The following is a 15,206-nucleotide window of genomic DNA, read 5'->3' as shown; positions in this document are numbered from 1 at the left end:
CGTGTAAACATATTTTTAGCTCAATATAAAAACCATGTGCGATGACCAATCCGTGATACTCTAAACATTATTGGATCCTCCATAATTCAAACTCATCCAGCTCATCAATATCACAAATTATTCTCCCATGCATACTAAGGTCTTGAAAATCTATAAATAGCTCAATTTTGATGTGAGTTTTCATCATCCAACACAAACAATTTACTTCATATCTTGTGTAGTTGTGTTCATCTCTTCAAGCTAATTCTAAAGAAGCGAAATTTATCATCGTTAAAAGAAATGGCATCCAAAAACACTGCCTCAGTTGCTCTCTTTCTTGCATTGAACCTTGTTTTGCTTAACATAGCCTTCGCTTCATGTGTAGCCCGTCCTCTTAAGTCATGCCCCTCGGATACCCTTAAGTTGAACATGTGTGTAGATGTGCTTGATCTTGTTCACCTTCGTGTTGGATCTCCTAAGAAGGCAGCTTGTTGTAGCCTTGTAGGTAACCTCATTAAGCTTGATGCTGCTGCCTGCCTTTGCACCGCGGTTCATGCTAATGTGTTAGGCCTTGTTAACCTCAACCTCAATGTTGATCTTACGGCTCTTGTCAACTATTGTGATTGCAAGCTCCCTAATGGTTTTCAATGCCCTCCACGTCATTCCTAGGTTTTCTTTTTTCTTTTGATGTTTATTTCATTACTTTATGATTAAATTGTGTGTTATGCCCTTGGTTAAGTTGGTTTCAGTTAAGCTATTGCATTTTTTATTTCTCATTAATTGTGTAATCTTGTACGAGAATTATTGCTCAATAAGTAATTTACTTATTTTACAGATTGATCTCAGATATTTTGTAACACCCCCGAAACTCGAGTCTTTAAAAACAATAAGAGTAACCTTTTTAAACTTTCAAATCCAGCCTTCGAACCCTGGGAGTGTTACTGCTACACTTATTCTCCAAAAAAAAAAAAAATGCAAAGCCAAACGAAATACTAGTTAATAAACTAAGTGGTCTAAGTGGTGGCAAATTAAAATAGTCATTACATCAATCTGCAAATTAGTTTAAAAACAGTAATTAAAAGAAAAAATAAATAGGTTTAGAGGTAAACTAAATTGTCTTAGCCACGTAATTATTCTAACGTCTCTTCACACGTAAGAGAGTATCCTCTTACCAACCTGCAAAATAATCAGAAACAAGAAAAGAGAATAGAATTGACAATAAAACTCTGTTTCATGATTAGAGAACACTTGGATGGAAATTGTTTGGTTACACATTGATTTAATTCATGTGCTTATGTTTATGAAACATGTTTTAGTGAATTGATTATGTTTGTATGGAATTATGGATGCAAACATGTTGAATTATATTGGATTAAATTTTTGTATGGAGTGTTGATACAAGCATAATTTTATTGGATTGGTTTGTTAACCACATTTGGATTATTAAAGGATTGGAATTGAATGGTTTAAGTGGAATGAATTTATTAATTATTCCACAAGGTTGCTATTTATTTTATTTATTACTCAATCATGATTTGTTAGTATGTTGAGTAAAGGTGAATTAAGCCGAATGGCTAGGTGGGTTGACTATGTTCAACAATTTTGAATAATTTGAAAGTTTAATGGAATTAAAGGTCAACTTGTGATGTGATCACCATTTTCCTAAATAAGATTAAAATTGAACTGATGTATGATTGTTATGTATGGTCTTCTTGTTGAGTCGGCTATTAATTAAAATTGTAATCACGTAAAGTGAAACATGGATGAGCAATAAAACTCTAGAAAGCGTGCACTTCTAGAGTATTGACAATTATGGGTTGGGGTACACGGTGGTAGCCCGTGGCTTTTCGAGGCTTGTTTGACCAACATGTCCTCTTCTCTTTTGGTATTTACATTTTATTTTATAATGAAAGTTAGATGGGATCCTAGACTAACTTTGTGAGAATGGAGTCGCGCCCATTCTTGCATCGCGCTAAACTTTTATTTCAAATGGTCATTTGGGACCAAATTGATTTGGTGGATTGGACAACCTGGTCTATTGCTTACTCCAAACTAAATTAATTAAATTAAATATAGAGTCAAGTGTTTGGAATTAGTTAGTAAGTATGTTGAGTCAATTGAATTATTTAAGTGTGGAGTCTTGATTATTGAATTCACGTTGTATGTTTATTTACTTTAATTAATTGAGCATGCTAGGTTTTGTACGTTGTAGGTTGTATATACTCAGCTTTGCTGATTGCGTGCTTTTGTGTGTGTTTTCTTCTGGTCATGGCCTTCACCTTTCAATGACCCTGTGATGATCCAATTATTACACTTGTATTATTGGGGAGCAGTATGCACAGGTTAGCTTGATGATGTGAAGTTCAGGGGTTTGACATACGCATTGTCAAGGGATTGGTGTGATTGAGAGTATTCGATTCTTGTGTTGAACTTATTTATGCTTTGCTATTTCGTTTACGTTTTGGATTTTAATTATTGGTTTGGTTTTAAATAAGGGCCTTATAGGGTTCCAATTTGTAAGCTTTGACTTATTCGTTTTCTAAACTATGTTATTTTAAAGACTTATGTTTGGTTTTCCGCTGCAATACTTTGGTAAAGCCTTAATGTTTTAACACGTGGCGGTAACATGCCAATGGTTCTCCACTATTTTATTTAAATTAAGTGGTTTGGAAAAGGGAGAATTATTGGGGTGTTACAATACGATAGCACATTCATCACATATAATTACATAAGCACGTAGTTGACACACAATATTTCAAAACCATATCCTAACGGGATTTAAAGATAACGGACATTGAAAATTAACTTGATCGTGCATAAAAACTCAAAGTAATTAACCTCCGAAACGTTTACCTTGTAGCCTCCGTCTACAAAAAAACGGTTCCAAATTAGATAATTATATGACTAATACAAAAATTGGGCGTAAGATTAATTTATTATCACCACCCATAATCTAATCACCCAAAAAAAAACGACTAATACAAAAATTGGGCATAAGATTAATTCTATACTCACATCTTGTACATGGAATAAATAAATAGGGTAGCCCTTTCGGATATAAGAATGGAAAGTCATGGCAGACACAATATTGATCCCTGGTTTTGACACAACTCCCTAGTAAGAGATTCTATTCTCCCTTGACCCCCCTAATAGACACCTTTTGGGTATAACACTTAATTCTAGCCTTATACTTGCTAAGCCAATCCATTCCCAATATCACATCAAAGTCATTTAAGTCAAACTGAATAAGGTTTTCAAGCAACTTGGTTCTAACAATGTTAACTGGAATGTCTTGGTATATGGATCTACAAGGAACTACCTCCCCTGAAAGAATTGTTATATTGGTTTAACACAAATATGAAGGTTTAAAAAACATGTTTATTCAGAAAAAAAAAAAGTAGCTTTAAAAGAAAAAGATGCCCCAGAATCAAAAAGTAAGTAAGCAGATTTTGAGTAAACAAGAAAAGTACCCGTCACAAAGTTGGCATTAGAGTCAATCTCACTCTGGTTCACGACATAGATCTTTCTATTACTGGTCCTACCATTGTCATTGTGGTTGCTTCCTCCAGCATTGTTATTGTTGTTTTTGGCCATTCCCTCCTTATGCGTTGCCATTTTGGCTCTGAGAATTGTTGTTATTGAAATAGTCGTTGTAGTTTGAGTACACATGTATTACCTAATTCTCCTTACATGATTCGTATGAAATACAATGAAAAATTTAGACATTACGTGCACCATTTAAATCTCTGTATTGAACACTTCCATTACAATATACTTGAGGGCCAATTTGATTACCTCACTCCGAAGAGACGATTCAAATTCTTCTACACACGCTATTTGAGAAGGGACCCTTTGCTCAACTTAAAAAGAAGTATGTTGATTTATTCATTAATGGTGAATCAAATGATAAATATTATTATGATGGAAGATGGATCCCTACTGTGAAATACCTTGACAAGGCAATGATGGAAGCCAAGCGAGACTTTGACTATAAGCTGGATGATGACAACGAGGATGAGCCCTAGGAAAGTGAAGCTCGTGAAAGTCAAGGGGAAAATAATGATTGAATTTTTTTTGAAAAGTTGTGTTTAGTTTATTTGGTTCAAATTTTTATTCCATCATATCATAATAATATTTATCATTTGGTTTACCATTAATGAATAAATCAATATACTTCTTTTTAAGTTGAGCGGAAGGTCCTTTCTCAAGTAGCGTGTGTAGAAGAATTTGAGATCGTCTCTCCGAAATGAGGTAATCAAATTGGCCCTCAAGTATATTGTAATGGATATGTTCAACACAGATATTTAAATGGTGCACGTAATGTCGAATGTTTTTATTATACTTCATACAAATCATGTAAGGAGAATCAGGTAATGCATGTGTACTCTTCCTAGTACTTGACTTTCTTGTTGTTTTACGTTCTCATACCATCTAATAAAAGAAAGTAAATAACCACATCATAAGTACTAAATAAAAGTATTGTTATACACACCGATCCCTTATCATGACTCCCACACTCACGGCTTTCCTAAGCTTAGATTAATTTACAAAACTAATTAACAAGTTTAAAACCTAAGTCATTAATTTAATTCATTTTAGTCCCTAAATTTTGAAAAACATAGGCTCTGCATAACAATTTGTAACACCCCCAAAATTCGAGTCTTTAAAAACAATAAGAGTAACCTTTTTAAACTTTCAAATACAACTTTCGAACCTTGGGAGTGTTACTGCTACACTTATTCTCCGAAGAAAATAAATGCAAAGTAAAACGAAATACTAATTAATAATGTAAGTGGTCTAACCGGTGACAAAATAAAAAAGTCATTACATCAATCTGCAAACTATTTTAAAAACAATAATTAAAAGGAAAAATAAATAGGTTCAAAAGTAAACTAAATTGTCTTGCTACGTAATTATTCTAACGTTTCCTCACACGTAACAGAGTACCCTCTTACCAACATGCAAAATAATCAGAAACAAGAAAAGGAGAAAACTCCCAAAAATCAGATAAAATGAGTAATTTCAACTCCATCCCATAAAATAAATAATTTTAGTTAGAAAACATCTTATACATAATATAGTCTCATAAACATTATAATATAGTCTCATAAACATCTTATACATAATATAGTCTCATAATACTCAACCAAATTCAAATTGTCATATAATAAATTATTACTTTAGTTAAGAAAGAGAAAGAGAATGCCAGTAATCCGGGACTAGTCCCTATCACCACCTACTTCACAGAAAGTCACGCATAACCCCAAATAGCCATAAAATAAAACAGAATGTCCCTAGTGTGCACACCCCTCACTAATACCCATTAATTAGAAGAAAGACTAACAACAATATACAATAATTTAAACCAACTAGTAGCAACCATAACTACTACTGGACAACCTGTTCTTCACCTTTTTGGGTTTCATTTCTCTTCTTAGATTTAATTTCATTGCATTTTATTAGATTAAACCATCCGAATACACTAGACACAAGTATTGCACAAATCAATTTAATCCCAAGTAACAGTATTTCAATTTCAGTATTATTAAAATATATTCATTCTATATGACATACCAACTACAACTCATTTCCCAATAGGCCTTGGAGACCATCAATTACACATACTGAATCATCGGATTCTCAAGATTTTAATTATTTTAAAAACTCATACGATATCAAATATTCAGATTTTCGAAAATACATATACTAGTACACAAAATAGAAAACTAGTATATAATATAATTCCATAATATCATACAATAGCACACTCACCACATATAATTACATAAATACGTAGTTGACACACAATATTTAGAAACCATTTCCTAATGGGAATCTAGATATGATAGAAATTGAAAATTACCTTAATCGTGCATAAAAACTCAAGTTAATTAACCTCCGAATCGTTCACCTAGTAGCCTCCGTCTGCACATAAACAGTTCCAAGTTAAATAATTATACGACTAATATAAAAATTGGACGTAAGATTAATTTATCACCACCCGTATTCTAATCACCCAAAAAAAAAAAAAAAAAAAAAAAAAAAAAAAAAAAAAAACTAACTAATTGAACAGTTTGATGATAGATATTATATCATCATCATCACCAACTTTCGACCCCAAGATCCACTAAATCAACACAAAAAACACAAAGTCTAATCGAGCGGACCAATTATCAAAACCAAAACAAGGTGGAAAGTGGCGAGTTGCATATGAATTCTGAACTCGGTACTTCGGCTTCAAAATTTATTTATTTAATTTTGAAATAATTCAATGAAAAGCTTTTGATAGTATAACAAGGGTAGATTATGGTGTTGAGCTATGATTTGCTAGTGAAAGGTAAGGTTAGGGCTTTCAAGAGATAGATTACCTATGAAAAGATTGAAAGAGATGATGGGTGTTCTTTGGAGGTCAAGCACAGTAACGAAATTTGAGGTTAAGGGGATTTATATAATTTGAGTTGTTTAGCTTTGGCTCTAGAATTTCATTAGATAAGGTCAAACTTATCTTGAATTTGTTACGTAATCTCGATAAACAAATTTCTAAAATTCCCTTTTATCAATTTTCAAACCAAATTCTGTAATTATCAAAAATCAATTTTTTTTTAAATAAATCCGAAAATAAAAATAATTATTATACAATTTGAAAATATTAATAATTAATTTAAAAGTTTATTTTTTTGAAAGAAATCGTTTACTTAAAATACTCAAAAATTTGGGGTATTACATATTTCATTATTATTATTATTTTATTTCTCAAAAATTTTACCTAATGAAATAATGAGTGTATATAGTAGAACATCAAAAAATAATTTATTAAAAGAGGAAGAAATGTAAACTAAGGGAATTTCCCATGTTTGATTTCAAAATTTATGTAACATTCCGTATTAAAAAATGGAGTGTCATATAATTTCTAAATTTATGAATTTAGAAGGAAAAGAAAATTAAAAGGAATGCTAATTCATTTTTTACTTTTTTCCATTGTAATCAAATACTGAAAATTATAATCATGCCCATTTGGGATTGAGCAAGTGTGGGAAAACCATGCCCCTAGAGAGGTTTCCCCTTATGTACTTATGGACATTCTGTCTTCTGATTAATATATCTTGCTTTGCGGCCGTTAAAAAAAAATACTAAAAATTATAATTACAAATTACTTTACTTAATCTTCTCTTCCCTTTTATTGTCTGTCGTTTTAGAGTTTTAGGGGCAGAGCAATAACATATGGAGCCCCATTTAATTCCTTAAAATTGGACCCTTATTTCATAAATAAGAACTAATAAAAAGTTTTTTAAGTGTTGGAAAAATAATGAAACCAAACGAAGTATTCAGTAGTAAATTTGGAAGATTAGAAGTGAAAAGTTGTTAATTAGTCACTTAGTCATTGTAAGCTCAAAGAAAGGATGTAGCCATTGTAGTCTTGTAGGTGAAAAGAATTTGTTTATACTAGCAGTCATAGTGAACATAGAACATATAAGAGCTTATCACATATCCAAGCTTTTACGGTGAGGCTTTGGATGTATGTCCACACAGCTAGTGAAACATGACTTTACGAGCCATTATATGTCGAGCAAAATCTAAGTTAATAAGTCTAATTTACATAACTTTGTAAATCAAGGGGTATATATGTCTTCAATTTGTACCCCAAGAGAAATGACAAAGAGCAAAACACTACTCTAAAATGCTACTGGAGCGAAAAACCGGTGTTCATTTATGTTTTTCTACTGGTGTAATTTCCAAACAATAGTTTTGCGAATATCAATTTTATGCACAGGGAAAAAAACTCAAAATCATAGACCTTCGCTAGTTCACAAATTGTTTCTTCATCCATAACGATTAACAACCATAATTAGTCGGCACATTATTCCAACCCCTCATACGTCATAACTAAGAAATCATAGCATGATTTTCACAATAGATCTAGCTCATTGCAAATTGTGCCAATCATAATTCAAAACCGAATTATTTTGGAAATGCAACAATTTTTCGGTCCGGACATAAAAAATTAGTGTACATGAAATTTAATTTCGGGTGACATTAGATTACAAATTAATGTAGTTCCCTTAACGTACAATGCAACGTATAAACTGGTTGCATTGGTTTTAAGGAGATCATTCAATCTAGCTTCACTCAAGCTATCCCACGATATCAATTAAAATCGTGCAATAGATATGTGTGAAGCCATAGTATTATTAGATGCACCTGAAAGCATATACTTATAATACAAACAATTACTCCGTATTTTATATTCGATCGCATATCTTATTGTAAAATAATCAACAGAATTAAAGAAACAAAAATCAGATAACTTATAACTTAGAATATACAATTGACCAAACACAGGATTTAACAGAAAATTCTAAAGATTTAAACTTTTTTTTGGAGTTTTCCTTAACCCATAATTACAATCATTTCAAGGCAATTACAGAGGTAAAATTCAAATTTTTCATAATTATAGATTATAAACTAAATGAAAATATCAATTGCATACCTTTAATTGACTGATCATGGAAGTCATCTACATCAGATAGATCGCTCAAAATTTACTGCTTAATTCTGTAAATCTAGGGTTTAAGGTTTAATGGGGTTATTTCTATTTTAAACAAAACTAGAAGTTTCTCGTCATTTTTTTTTTGACGGGCTCTTCTCATGTTTTTTCTGTGGTCACAATTGGATTTGTATTTAAGCGAACCTATTGTGTATTGTTGTCCTGTGGTTTATCCATTGAAGAGCCCAGTTAAAAAAAGGTCCCATTTGCTTTTCTTTTCATCGTACTCCGTACAAATTTTCATACGGAGTAATTTTAATCCGCGTTACGTGATTATGCAACTTTTTTTTTTTTTTTTTTTAATTTTTAATTTTGTTTTCCTGTTTTTAAAGAATGTAACTCATTTTTTATAAGGAAAAATCATTTTTGATTAATTTTCAATTTTTTTTTTCTAATAAGTTTGACCAACAAAAATTATAAATCAAACCGACTTTAAAATTAAGTATAGTGGTACTTTGGGGTAGTTAGTTTAATAAAAATGAATACTGTAAAATTTTCATAAAGTTGATGGATTCACTTTGCATAAGTTGACTGGACTTAAAAAGAGTCAAAATACTTACTCCCTCCGTCCCAAATTACTCACAACGTTTTGACCTTTTGTACTATTCACACATCTCACTTTGGCTATCTTTTTTAACTATTATATGAAAGCCAATGTAATCATGTAAGATGTTGTTGGATCTATTTTAATTAATGTATTGTTTATTAATATAAACTTTTTATAACTTATATAAGTATATAATAAAATATATTGACGGTCAATCTTGTACATCGGCAAGCGTGTTTAGTCAAAATATTGCAAGCTAAGTAAACTAGGACAGAGGGAGTACAAAGTATTAATTCATCTTGTTAGGAATTCCCACCACTATATCATCTAACAATAAATTTATATGCAACCTCCGTTTCATATTATTTGCAATGATTATATATTTTTCCTCTCGACTTTTATATCAAGTTGTTGCAAATAATACGAAACATATGTAGTATTATTATGTTTGATTTATTACCAAAGTTAATACGAGTAGTGTTTTTTGTTAGTACATTTTTTTACCAAATTAATATGGTTGATTTGTGCTTAACATTATTTTCTCTAAACTTTTAATTCCTCCATCTCTTTTTATTTCACACTTTTCTTTCGTCACGTTTATTTGTCAATTCACTAATTCAACCATTAATTAAGGGCATTAACAATAAGCAAAATATATAAGAGTTGATATTTAAAAAAATATACATTATGACAAATCTGATAAGATCTAACCACATGAATATACGTTTCATTACGACGTTATATAAATCACATAACATGGCCAAAGGAAAGTGTATAAATTGTGACACAGCCAGAACTTGTAAACTAAAAATACAAAATTAAGCAACAATATACAATTACATGCATAAAATTTTAAAACCTACTTGACCCAACCAACTTAGTTAAACCAAAAGTAATTACCATAGCAAGCCAACCACCCAACAAAACCCTCAAAGAAGCCTTTAAACCCGAAGCTCTCCCCAAAACTGCCCCTAACCACCCAAACACCACCAAAGCCAACGTAACCGCCGCCGCCACCACCCCAAGCCTCACCTTATAATCCTTAATAAACGATGCCGCCAGCAGCGGTACCATAGCGCCCACCGCAAAGGCAAAAGCCGAGGCACACGCTGCCTGCAATGGATTAGGCAACTCCTCCATTTCACCTTCTTCTTGCTCTACCTCTATTCCTCCGTTTTTCATTTTCTCACGTTTCATCTGAGCCACCTCGATATCGAGCTGGGAATACACGGACACAAACTCTCCGATAGCCATGCTACAAGCACCACCAACTAAGCCAGCAAACCCGGTAAGTATCATGGCCTTGACATCTTGCTTAACTGCACCTACTCCCATCATGAGTGAGGCTGTCGAAACGAGCCCATCGTTGGCTCCTAAGACCGCGGCTCTAAGCCATTGAGAACGTTTCGAGTAGTCGAAATCGTTGTTTTCATTAACAACTTGTTCATGTTGGTTCTCTTCATCTAGGGTCAGAGGAAGAGCTTTTTGCTTAGTAGCCATATTTAATGTAATAAAAAGAGGAGTTCAAATATTTTTAATATGAGATAATAGTAAGATGAGTTTTGTAGTTAATTAAAAGAGTATGGTGAGCACACGCCTACAAATAAAATGGGGATTTATAGGAAGTTGAGAGAGGCAATAATAATAGTGGGGATGAGCACTACTTATCTTATGGTAAAGCAAAAGATGCATGGATAAGTAGTAGTACATGTTTATGAAAACACTAGCTAGTAACTTTATTAATTTATTTGTCGTCAAAATCACTATTTCAATAATTTAAGGAAAGTGGAATTATTTTTTTTTTTTGGCTTTGATGCATAAGTTTAAAAGGGTGGTTTAGTAGTTATCATAGGCTTTTGTTACTCTATACTTAGTACTCGTATTATCTTTGTGTTTCATTTTGACTTTATACACTATTATTAATATAATTCATTATGACCAATTTATTGATTTATACATGTTTGATTTATTTTGATCTTATTAATTAAGATATTATAACTTTAATATTACTCAAAAAAGTTTCTTTATTAATATAAATATACTTAATTAGTCATGTGGGGTTTTACCGATTCACCTCAATCAATATACCTATACTAAAGGCGAAACCTGAAATGACACTTGTCATAACCTGGTTAAAAATTTTCCCTCCAAAAGATCTTTTTTTTTTTTTTTTTTTTTTTAAAGCTTCTTAGAGAAGTATTTAATTTAATACTTACTTTACAATAATATTTTTTTTCTATTTGGCAAGTATATTCATTTTTACACATTGAATAAAGATTTATATATTTATTTAATTTATGACGGGAACAAAGTCATATAATACAATAATGTAATATTATCTATAACTTTGTAATGTAATTCATGGTTATTTTTATTAGTTGTGCATGCATTTCTTCCTCTATTTCCTTTAAAGATTCAAAAAAATTGTAATTACAGAACTTTCATACTATTTTGCAATTTGATATTATTTTTTATAGTAAAATAATTGTATTAAACTAATGATAAATATTGAAATTACCGTGCATGGCACGGGATCTAACCTAGTATATATTTTCTAATATAAAAAATCTATAATTTTTTTTTTTTTTTTGCCAATTGATATTTAAATAAGTTGAAATCATGCATAAGAATATTTGACTAAGGAAATTAATTAAATATGTGGGGTTATTTGAAGTTTTAAAATAAGAAAAGAACCATATTCAACCATATATATGTGGAATATTGCTCAAAATGTTCAAGGTATAGTTTTTAAATATCAATATTTTTACAATTAATATAAACTTATTCTCAATTCCAATTAACAATTACAGAGTATTAATCAAAGTTCGCATTAACAAGCATATGTAATGTTTTTTTAAAAAAACAAATATATATATATATATATATATATATAGGTTGTCATTTAACCTAGTTACATGTAGATCTATATACAATCTAATGTAGTGGGCTTCAAATACTATCGAGCTTGGCATTTTAAAGGTCAAATCGATGCATTTTAACACAAAAAAAAAGATGTGTTTTTTGGGATTTATTTTGGTCAATTTTGAGCTTAATTTGAACTATTAAGGGTCAAAATAACCCCAAAAACCTTATTCAAATAATTTTCACATCTAAAAGATAAAGGCCTTGTTTTGCAATTGGTTGCTGGCTATTGGCTGGTTTGACTGGCTGTTTGTATTAGCTTTTTTTTGTTGGCTGTTTGACTTTTTATTAGTCTAAAAACATGTTTGGTAAAATTGGCTGTTGGATGCTATTAGTAACTTAGGTAGTCCAAAGCCAAAAGCTAAAAGACATGTAAACTTGGGCATTTTTTACGCGCAAAACGAGAATTTACAAAATTCAAACTCAATTCTCGATCCATAAGGGCAAAATGACCCTGGCCCAAATCTTTGAATGTCCATTGCACGTCCAAATTCAATTAAAAATTATACATTCGAATAAAATAATTATGAATTTATTTATTAATTTCTCACGAACAAAGTAATAGAAAAAGTTGATTATAATCAAACAATATGAATGGATTGCTGAGGCAGAAAGCATAAAAACATTAGTAGATAATAATAATAATTAGGGAGAGCACAATTGAAGCCCGTAATAGTTGTAAAAACGAAAGAGAGTGTGTCCCTATTATACAGTCTCAACACTTACGGTGTGAGAGCGCATACACATGACGGAATAGTAAATTACAAGACTATGCTCTCCACACATATGCCACCCACCTGTTCTTAATACATTTCACTATCCAATGTTTGCGTATAAAGTCATTTAATAATCTTTAGGTTGCTTTATCAATTCTTATACGAAGTATATAGTTGTCCACGTTATGGGGTTACTTCATTAATGTTATAGGAGTTATTTGGTCAGTATTACAAGGATTACTCAGCTTGAACATTGTTATAAGGTTTAATCAGGTCAGTATTACATGGATTACTCGGTTAGTGTTAAGGAGATTACTTTGTTTTTCTATAAGCGACCACATAGTGTGGTCAGCCGCTCACAAGACGCAGTGTTTCTTATTATCTTCTGTCTTTACTCTTTACCTATTAACTTCCTACTACATAATTTAAGTTCGTTGTTCACTAGCACGATTTGGCTTTGGATACTATTTTTGATCAAATAAGTTAGTTTAATTTGACTTCGTTTCTTTAATGCATGATTTATGTACGTAGAGATAGATCGAATTGGTCTAGTCATGTATGATTGTGTTAAATAATTTGTCTCAATTCATGCTAAGTGTACACTTTTATACAAATTTCGTATACCATTAGATGATTTAACATACTAATGTTTGGATATTGTGCTTCATTGAATGTGTCAATTTTTTTTATTTTAGTTTCTTGAGATATATGTGTCATTATTATTAGTGATAAATTTTATATTTTATTTAATCTTTAAAGGGTGTGAACTCAAGGAGTGTGCCGAATTTATTTTTCTAATTTTTATTTATTTATTTATTTAATTTTATTTTTATTTGTTTATTTATTTATTATTTTTTTTAATCTTAAATGAATTTTTACTAATGTTAATGACAATAATCACTAACAAATAGATACACGACATAAATGATCTAAAGTTTGAAAGCCCTGTCAATTTCTCACTCAGCTATTGGGAAGATATTATAAGGAAACTCGTGACACGCAAAGGGACATGTTATTGCATGGGAGAGAAACGATTTGCACCCCTTTTATTAAAGCTAAACAAATAAAGATTTGTCTACCAATAAGGTTATTCTTAAATTCCACTAATCCACAATTATTAAGTTTAAGTTCTTAGCCAGGATCGAGTTTTTTATGATTATTTTTTTATTAGTGACATTTCCAAGAGTGACATATGTAGGAGATTATGAGAGAGTGAGGGCCGGGATAGCTCAAGTGGTTAATGCTTCCTTCCCGCTTCCAGAAAATCTTGGGATCGATTCTCACCCCCACCCTTCGTGGCTCTCTAAACACCACAAAAAAAAGAAAAAAAAATGTAGGAGATTATTCAAACTCTAATGTTATTTCATCACCTTGCTTAGATTAAACAAATTGATACTACTCCATGTGCCAATTGCTTGTAAGGATCACAATGCAATGAATCTCGAACTTGATCCTAAATTAAACCGTTGTATCCAATTCCATTTTGTTTGTTTAGGATACGTAATTACACCATTTGTAAAGTAATGTGATCGATCATGTATTGTAACGAGATAACAAGTACTGCTATCGAGATACAATAACAGTAATAATGAGATAACATATAATGTTATTAAATAACCATAATTGTAACGAGGTAACAAGTATAGATGAATTTTAGTGATAATATATATTGAGTATATACAATGATATAGCATATGAAAACGAACTAATAACATGTTAAGTACAAATTACCATTGAGGAACAATTAAACCAAGTGTAAAAGCCATAGCCACCCAACAAAACAATAAAACCCTCAAACCAGCCCTAAACCAAGATGCACCACCCAAAAACGCCCCTAACCACCCAAACACCGCGAAACCCATACTCATCACCCCTGCCACCGCGCCAAACCTTAAAACATAACCCTTAACAAACAACCCGGCCATCAAAGGGATCATGCCCCCCGCCGAGAACATAAGGGCCGACGAAACAGCAGCCTGTAAAGGATGCACTAATCCTTTCTCGGCCTCTCTACTCCGACTACTAATAGACCGAAACTCACCCACCGCCCTGATAATTGCCCCGATGAGGATGCCCGCTAATCCACAAAGTACTATTATACCCTTGACATGATAATGTTTTGTGATCACACCAACACCCATCATAAGTGACGTGGTAGTAAACAACCCGTCAATTGTCTCTAGGATCATGGTTCTAAGCCATTGAGCTTGTTTTTTGTACTCAATTTCGTCGTTGGCTATTCGCTCAATGCGACATTGGCTCATCTCTTCGTCGGGGTTGGTTTTGTGTTGGGTTGTTTCATGCTTCATGGTAGTATTTACTAACTGATTTGGCTCCATTTTTTTTTTAATTTTGTGTAATTAGAAATTAGAAGGGGTTACTAAAAGAAGAAACGGATGACTTAATGAGTTATATGTTATTACACAAATTAAACTATGCTATTTATATATGTTTAGCTTATTAGGTGGTTTGCCCACTGAAATGTAAAATATTAATC

The 15,206-nt window shown here is 31.6% G+C and overlaps 3 pseudogenes; 1 reads left to right on the top strand and 2 right to left on the bottom strand.

The window, feature by feature from the left end:
• The first annotated feature begins 279 nt into the window (after positions 1–279).
• Positions 280–648, top strand: LOC145613720 (putative lipid-binding protein AIR1B pseudogene; annotated as a pseudogene).
• A 9,069-nt stretch (positions 649–9,717) lies between these two features.
• Positions 9,718–10,644, bottom strand: LOC145614446 (vacuolar iron transporter homolog 3 pseudogene; annotated as a pseudogene).
• A 3,792-nt stretch (positions 10,645–14,436) lies between these two features.
• On the bottom strand, positions 14,437–15,048 carry LOC145613719 (vacuolar iron transporter homolog 1 pseudogene; annotated as a pseudogene).
• Between the last annotated feature and the right edge of the window lie 158 nt (positions 15,049–15,206).

This window comes from Chenopodium album, chromosome 25 (assembly GCF_948465745.1).
Source record: "Chenopodium album chromosome 25, dcCheAlbu1.1, whole genome shotgun sequence".
Classification (NCBI taxonomy): Eukaryota; Viridiplantae; Streptophyta; class Magnoliopsida; order Caryophyllales; family Amaranthaceae; genus Chenopodium; species Chenopodium album.
Note: the sequence above shows the minus strand (reverse complement) of the source record. Positions and strands in the feature narration are given on the sequence as shown.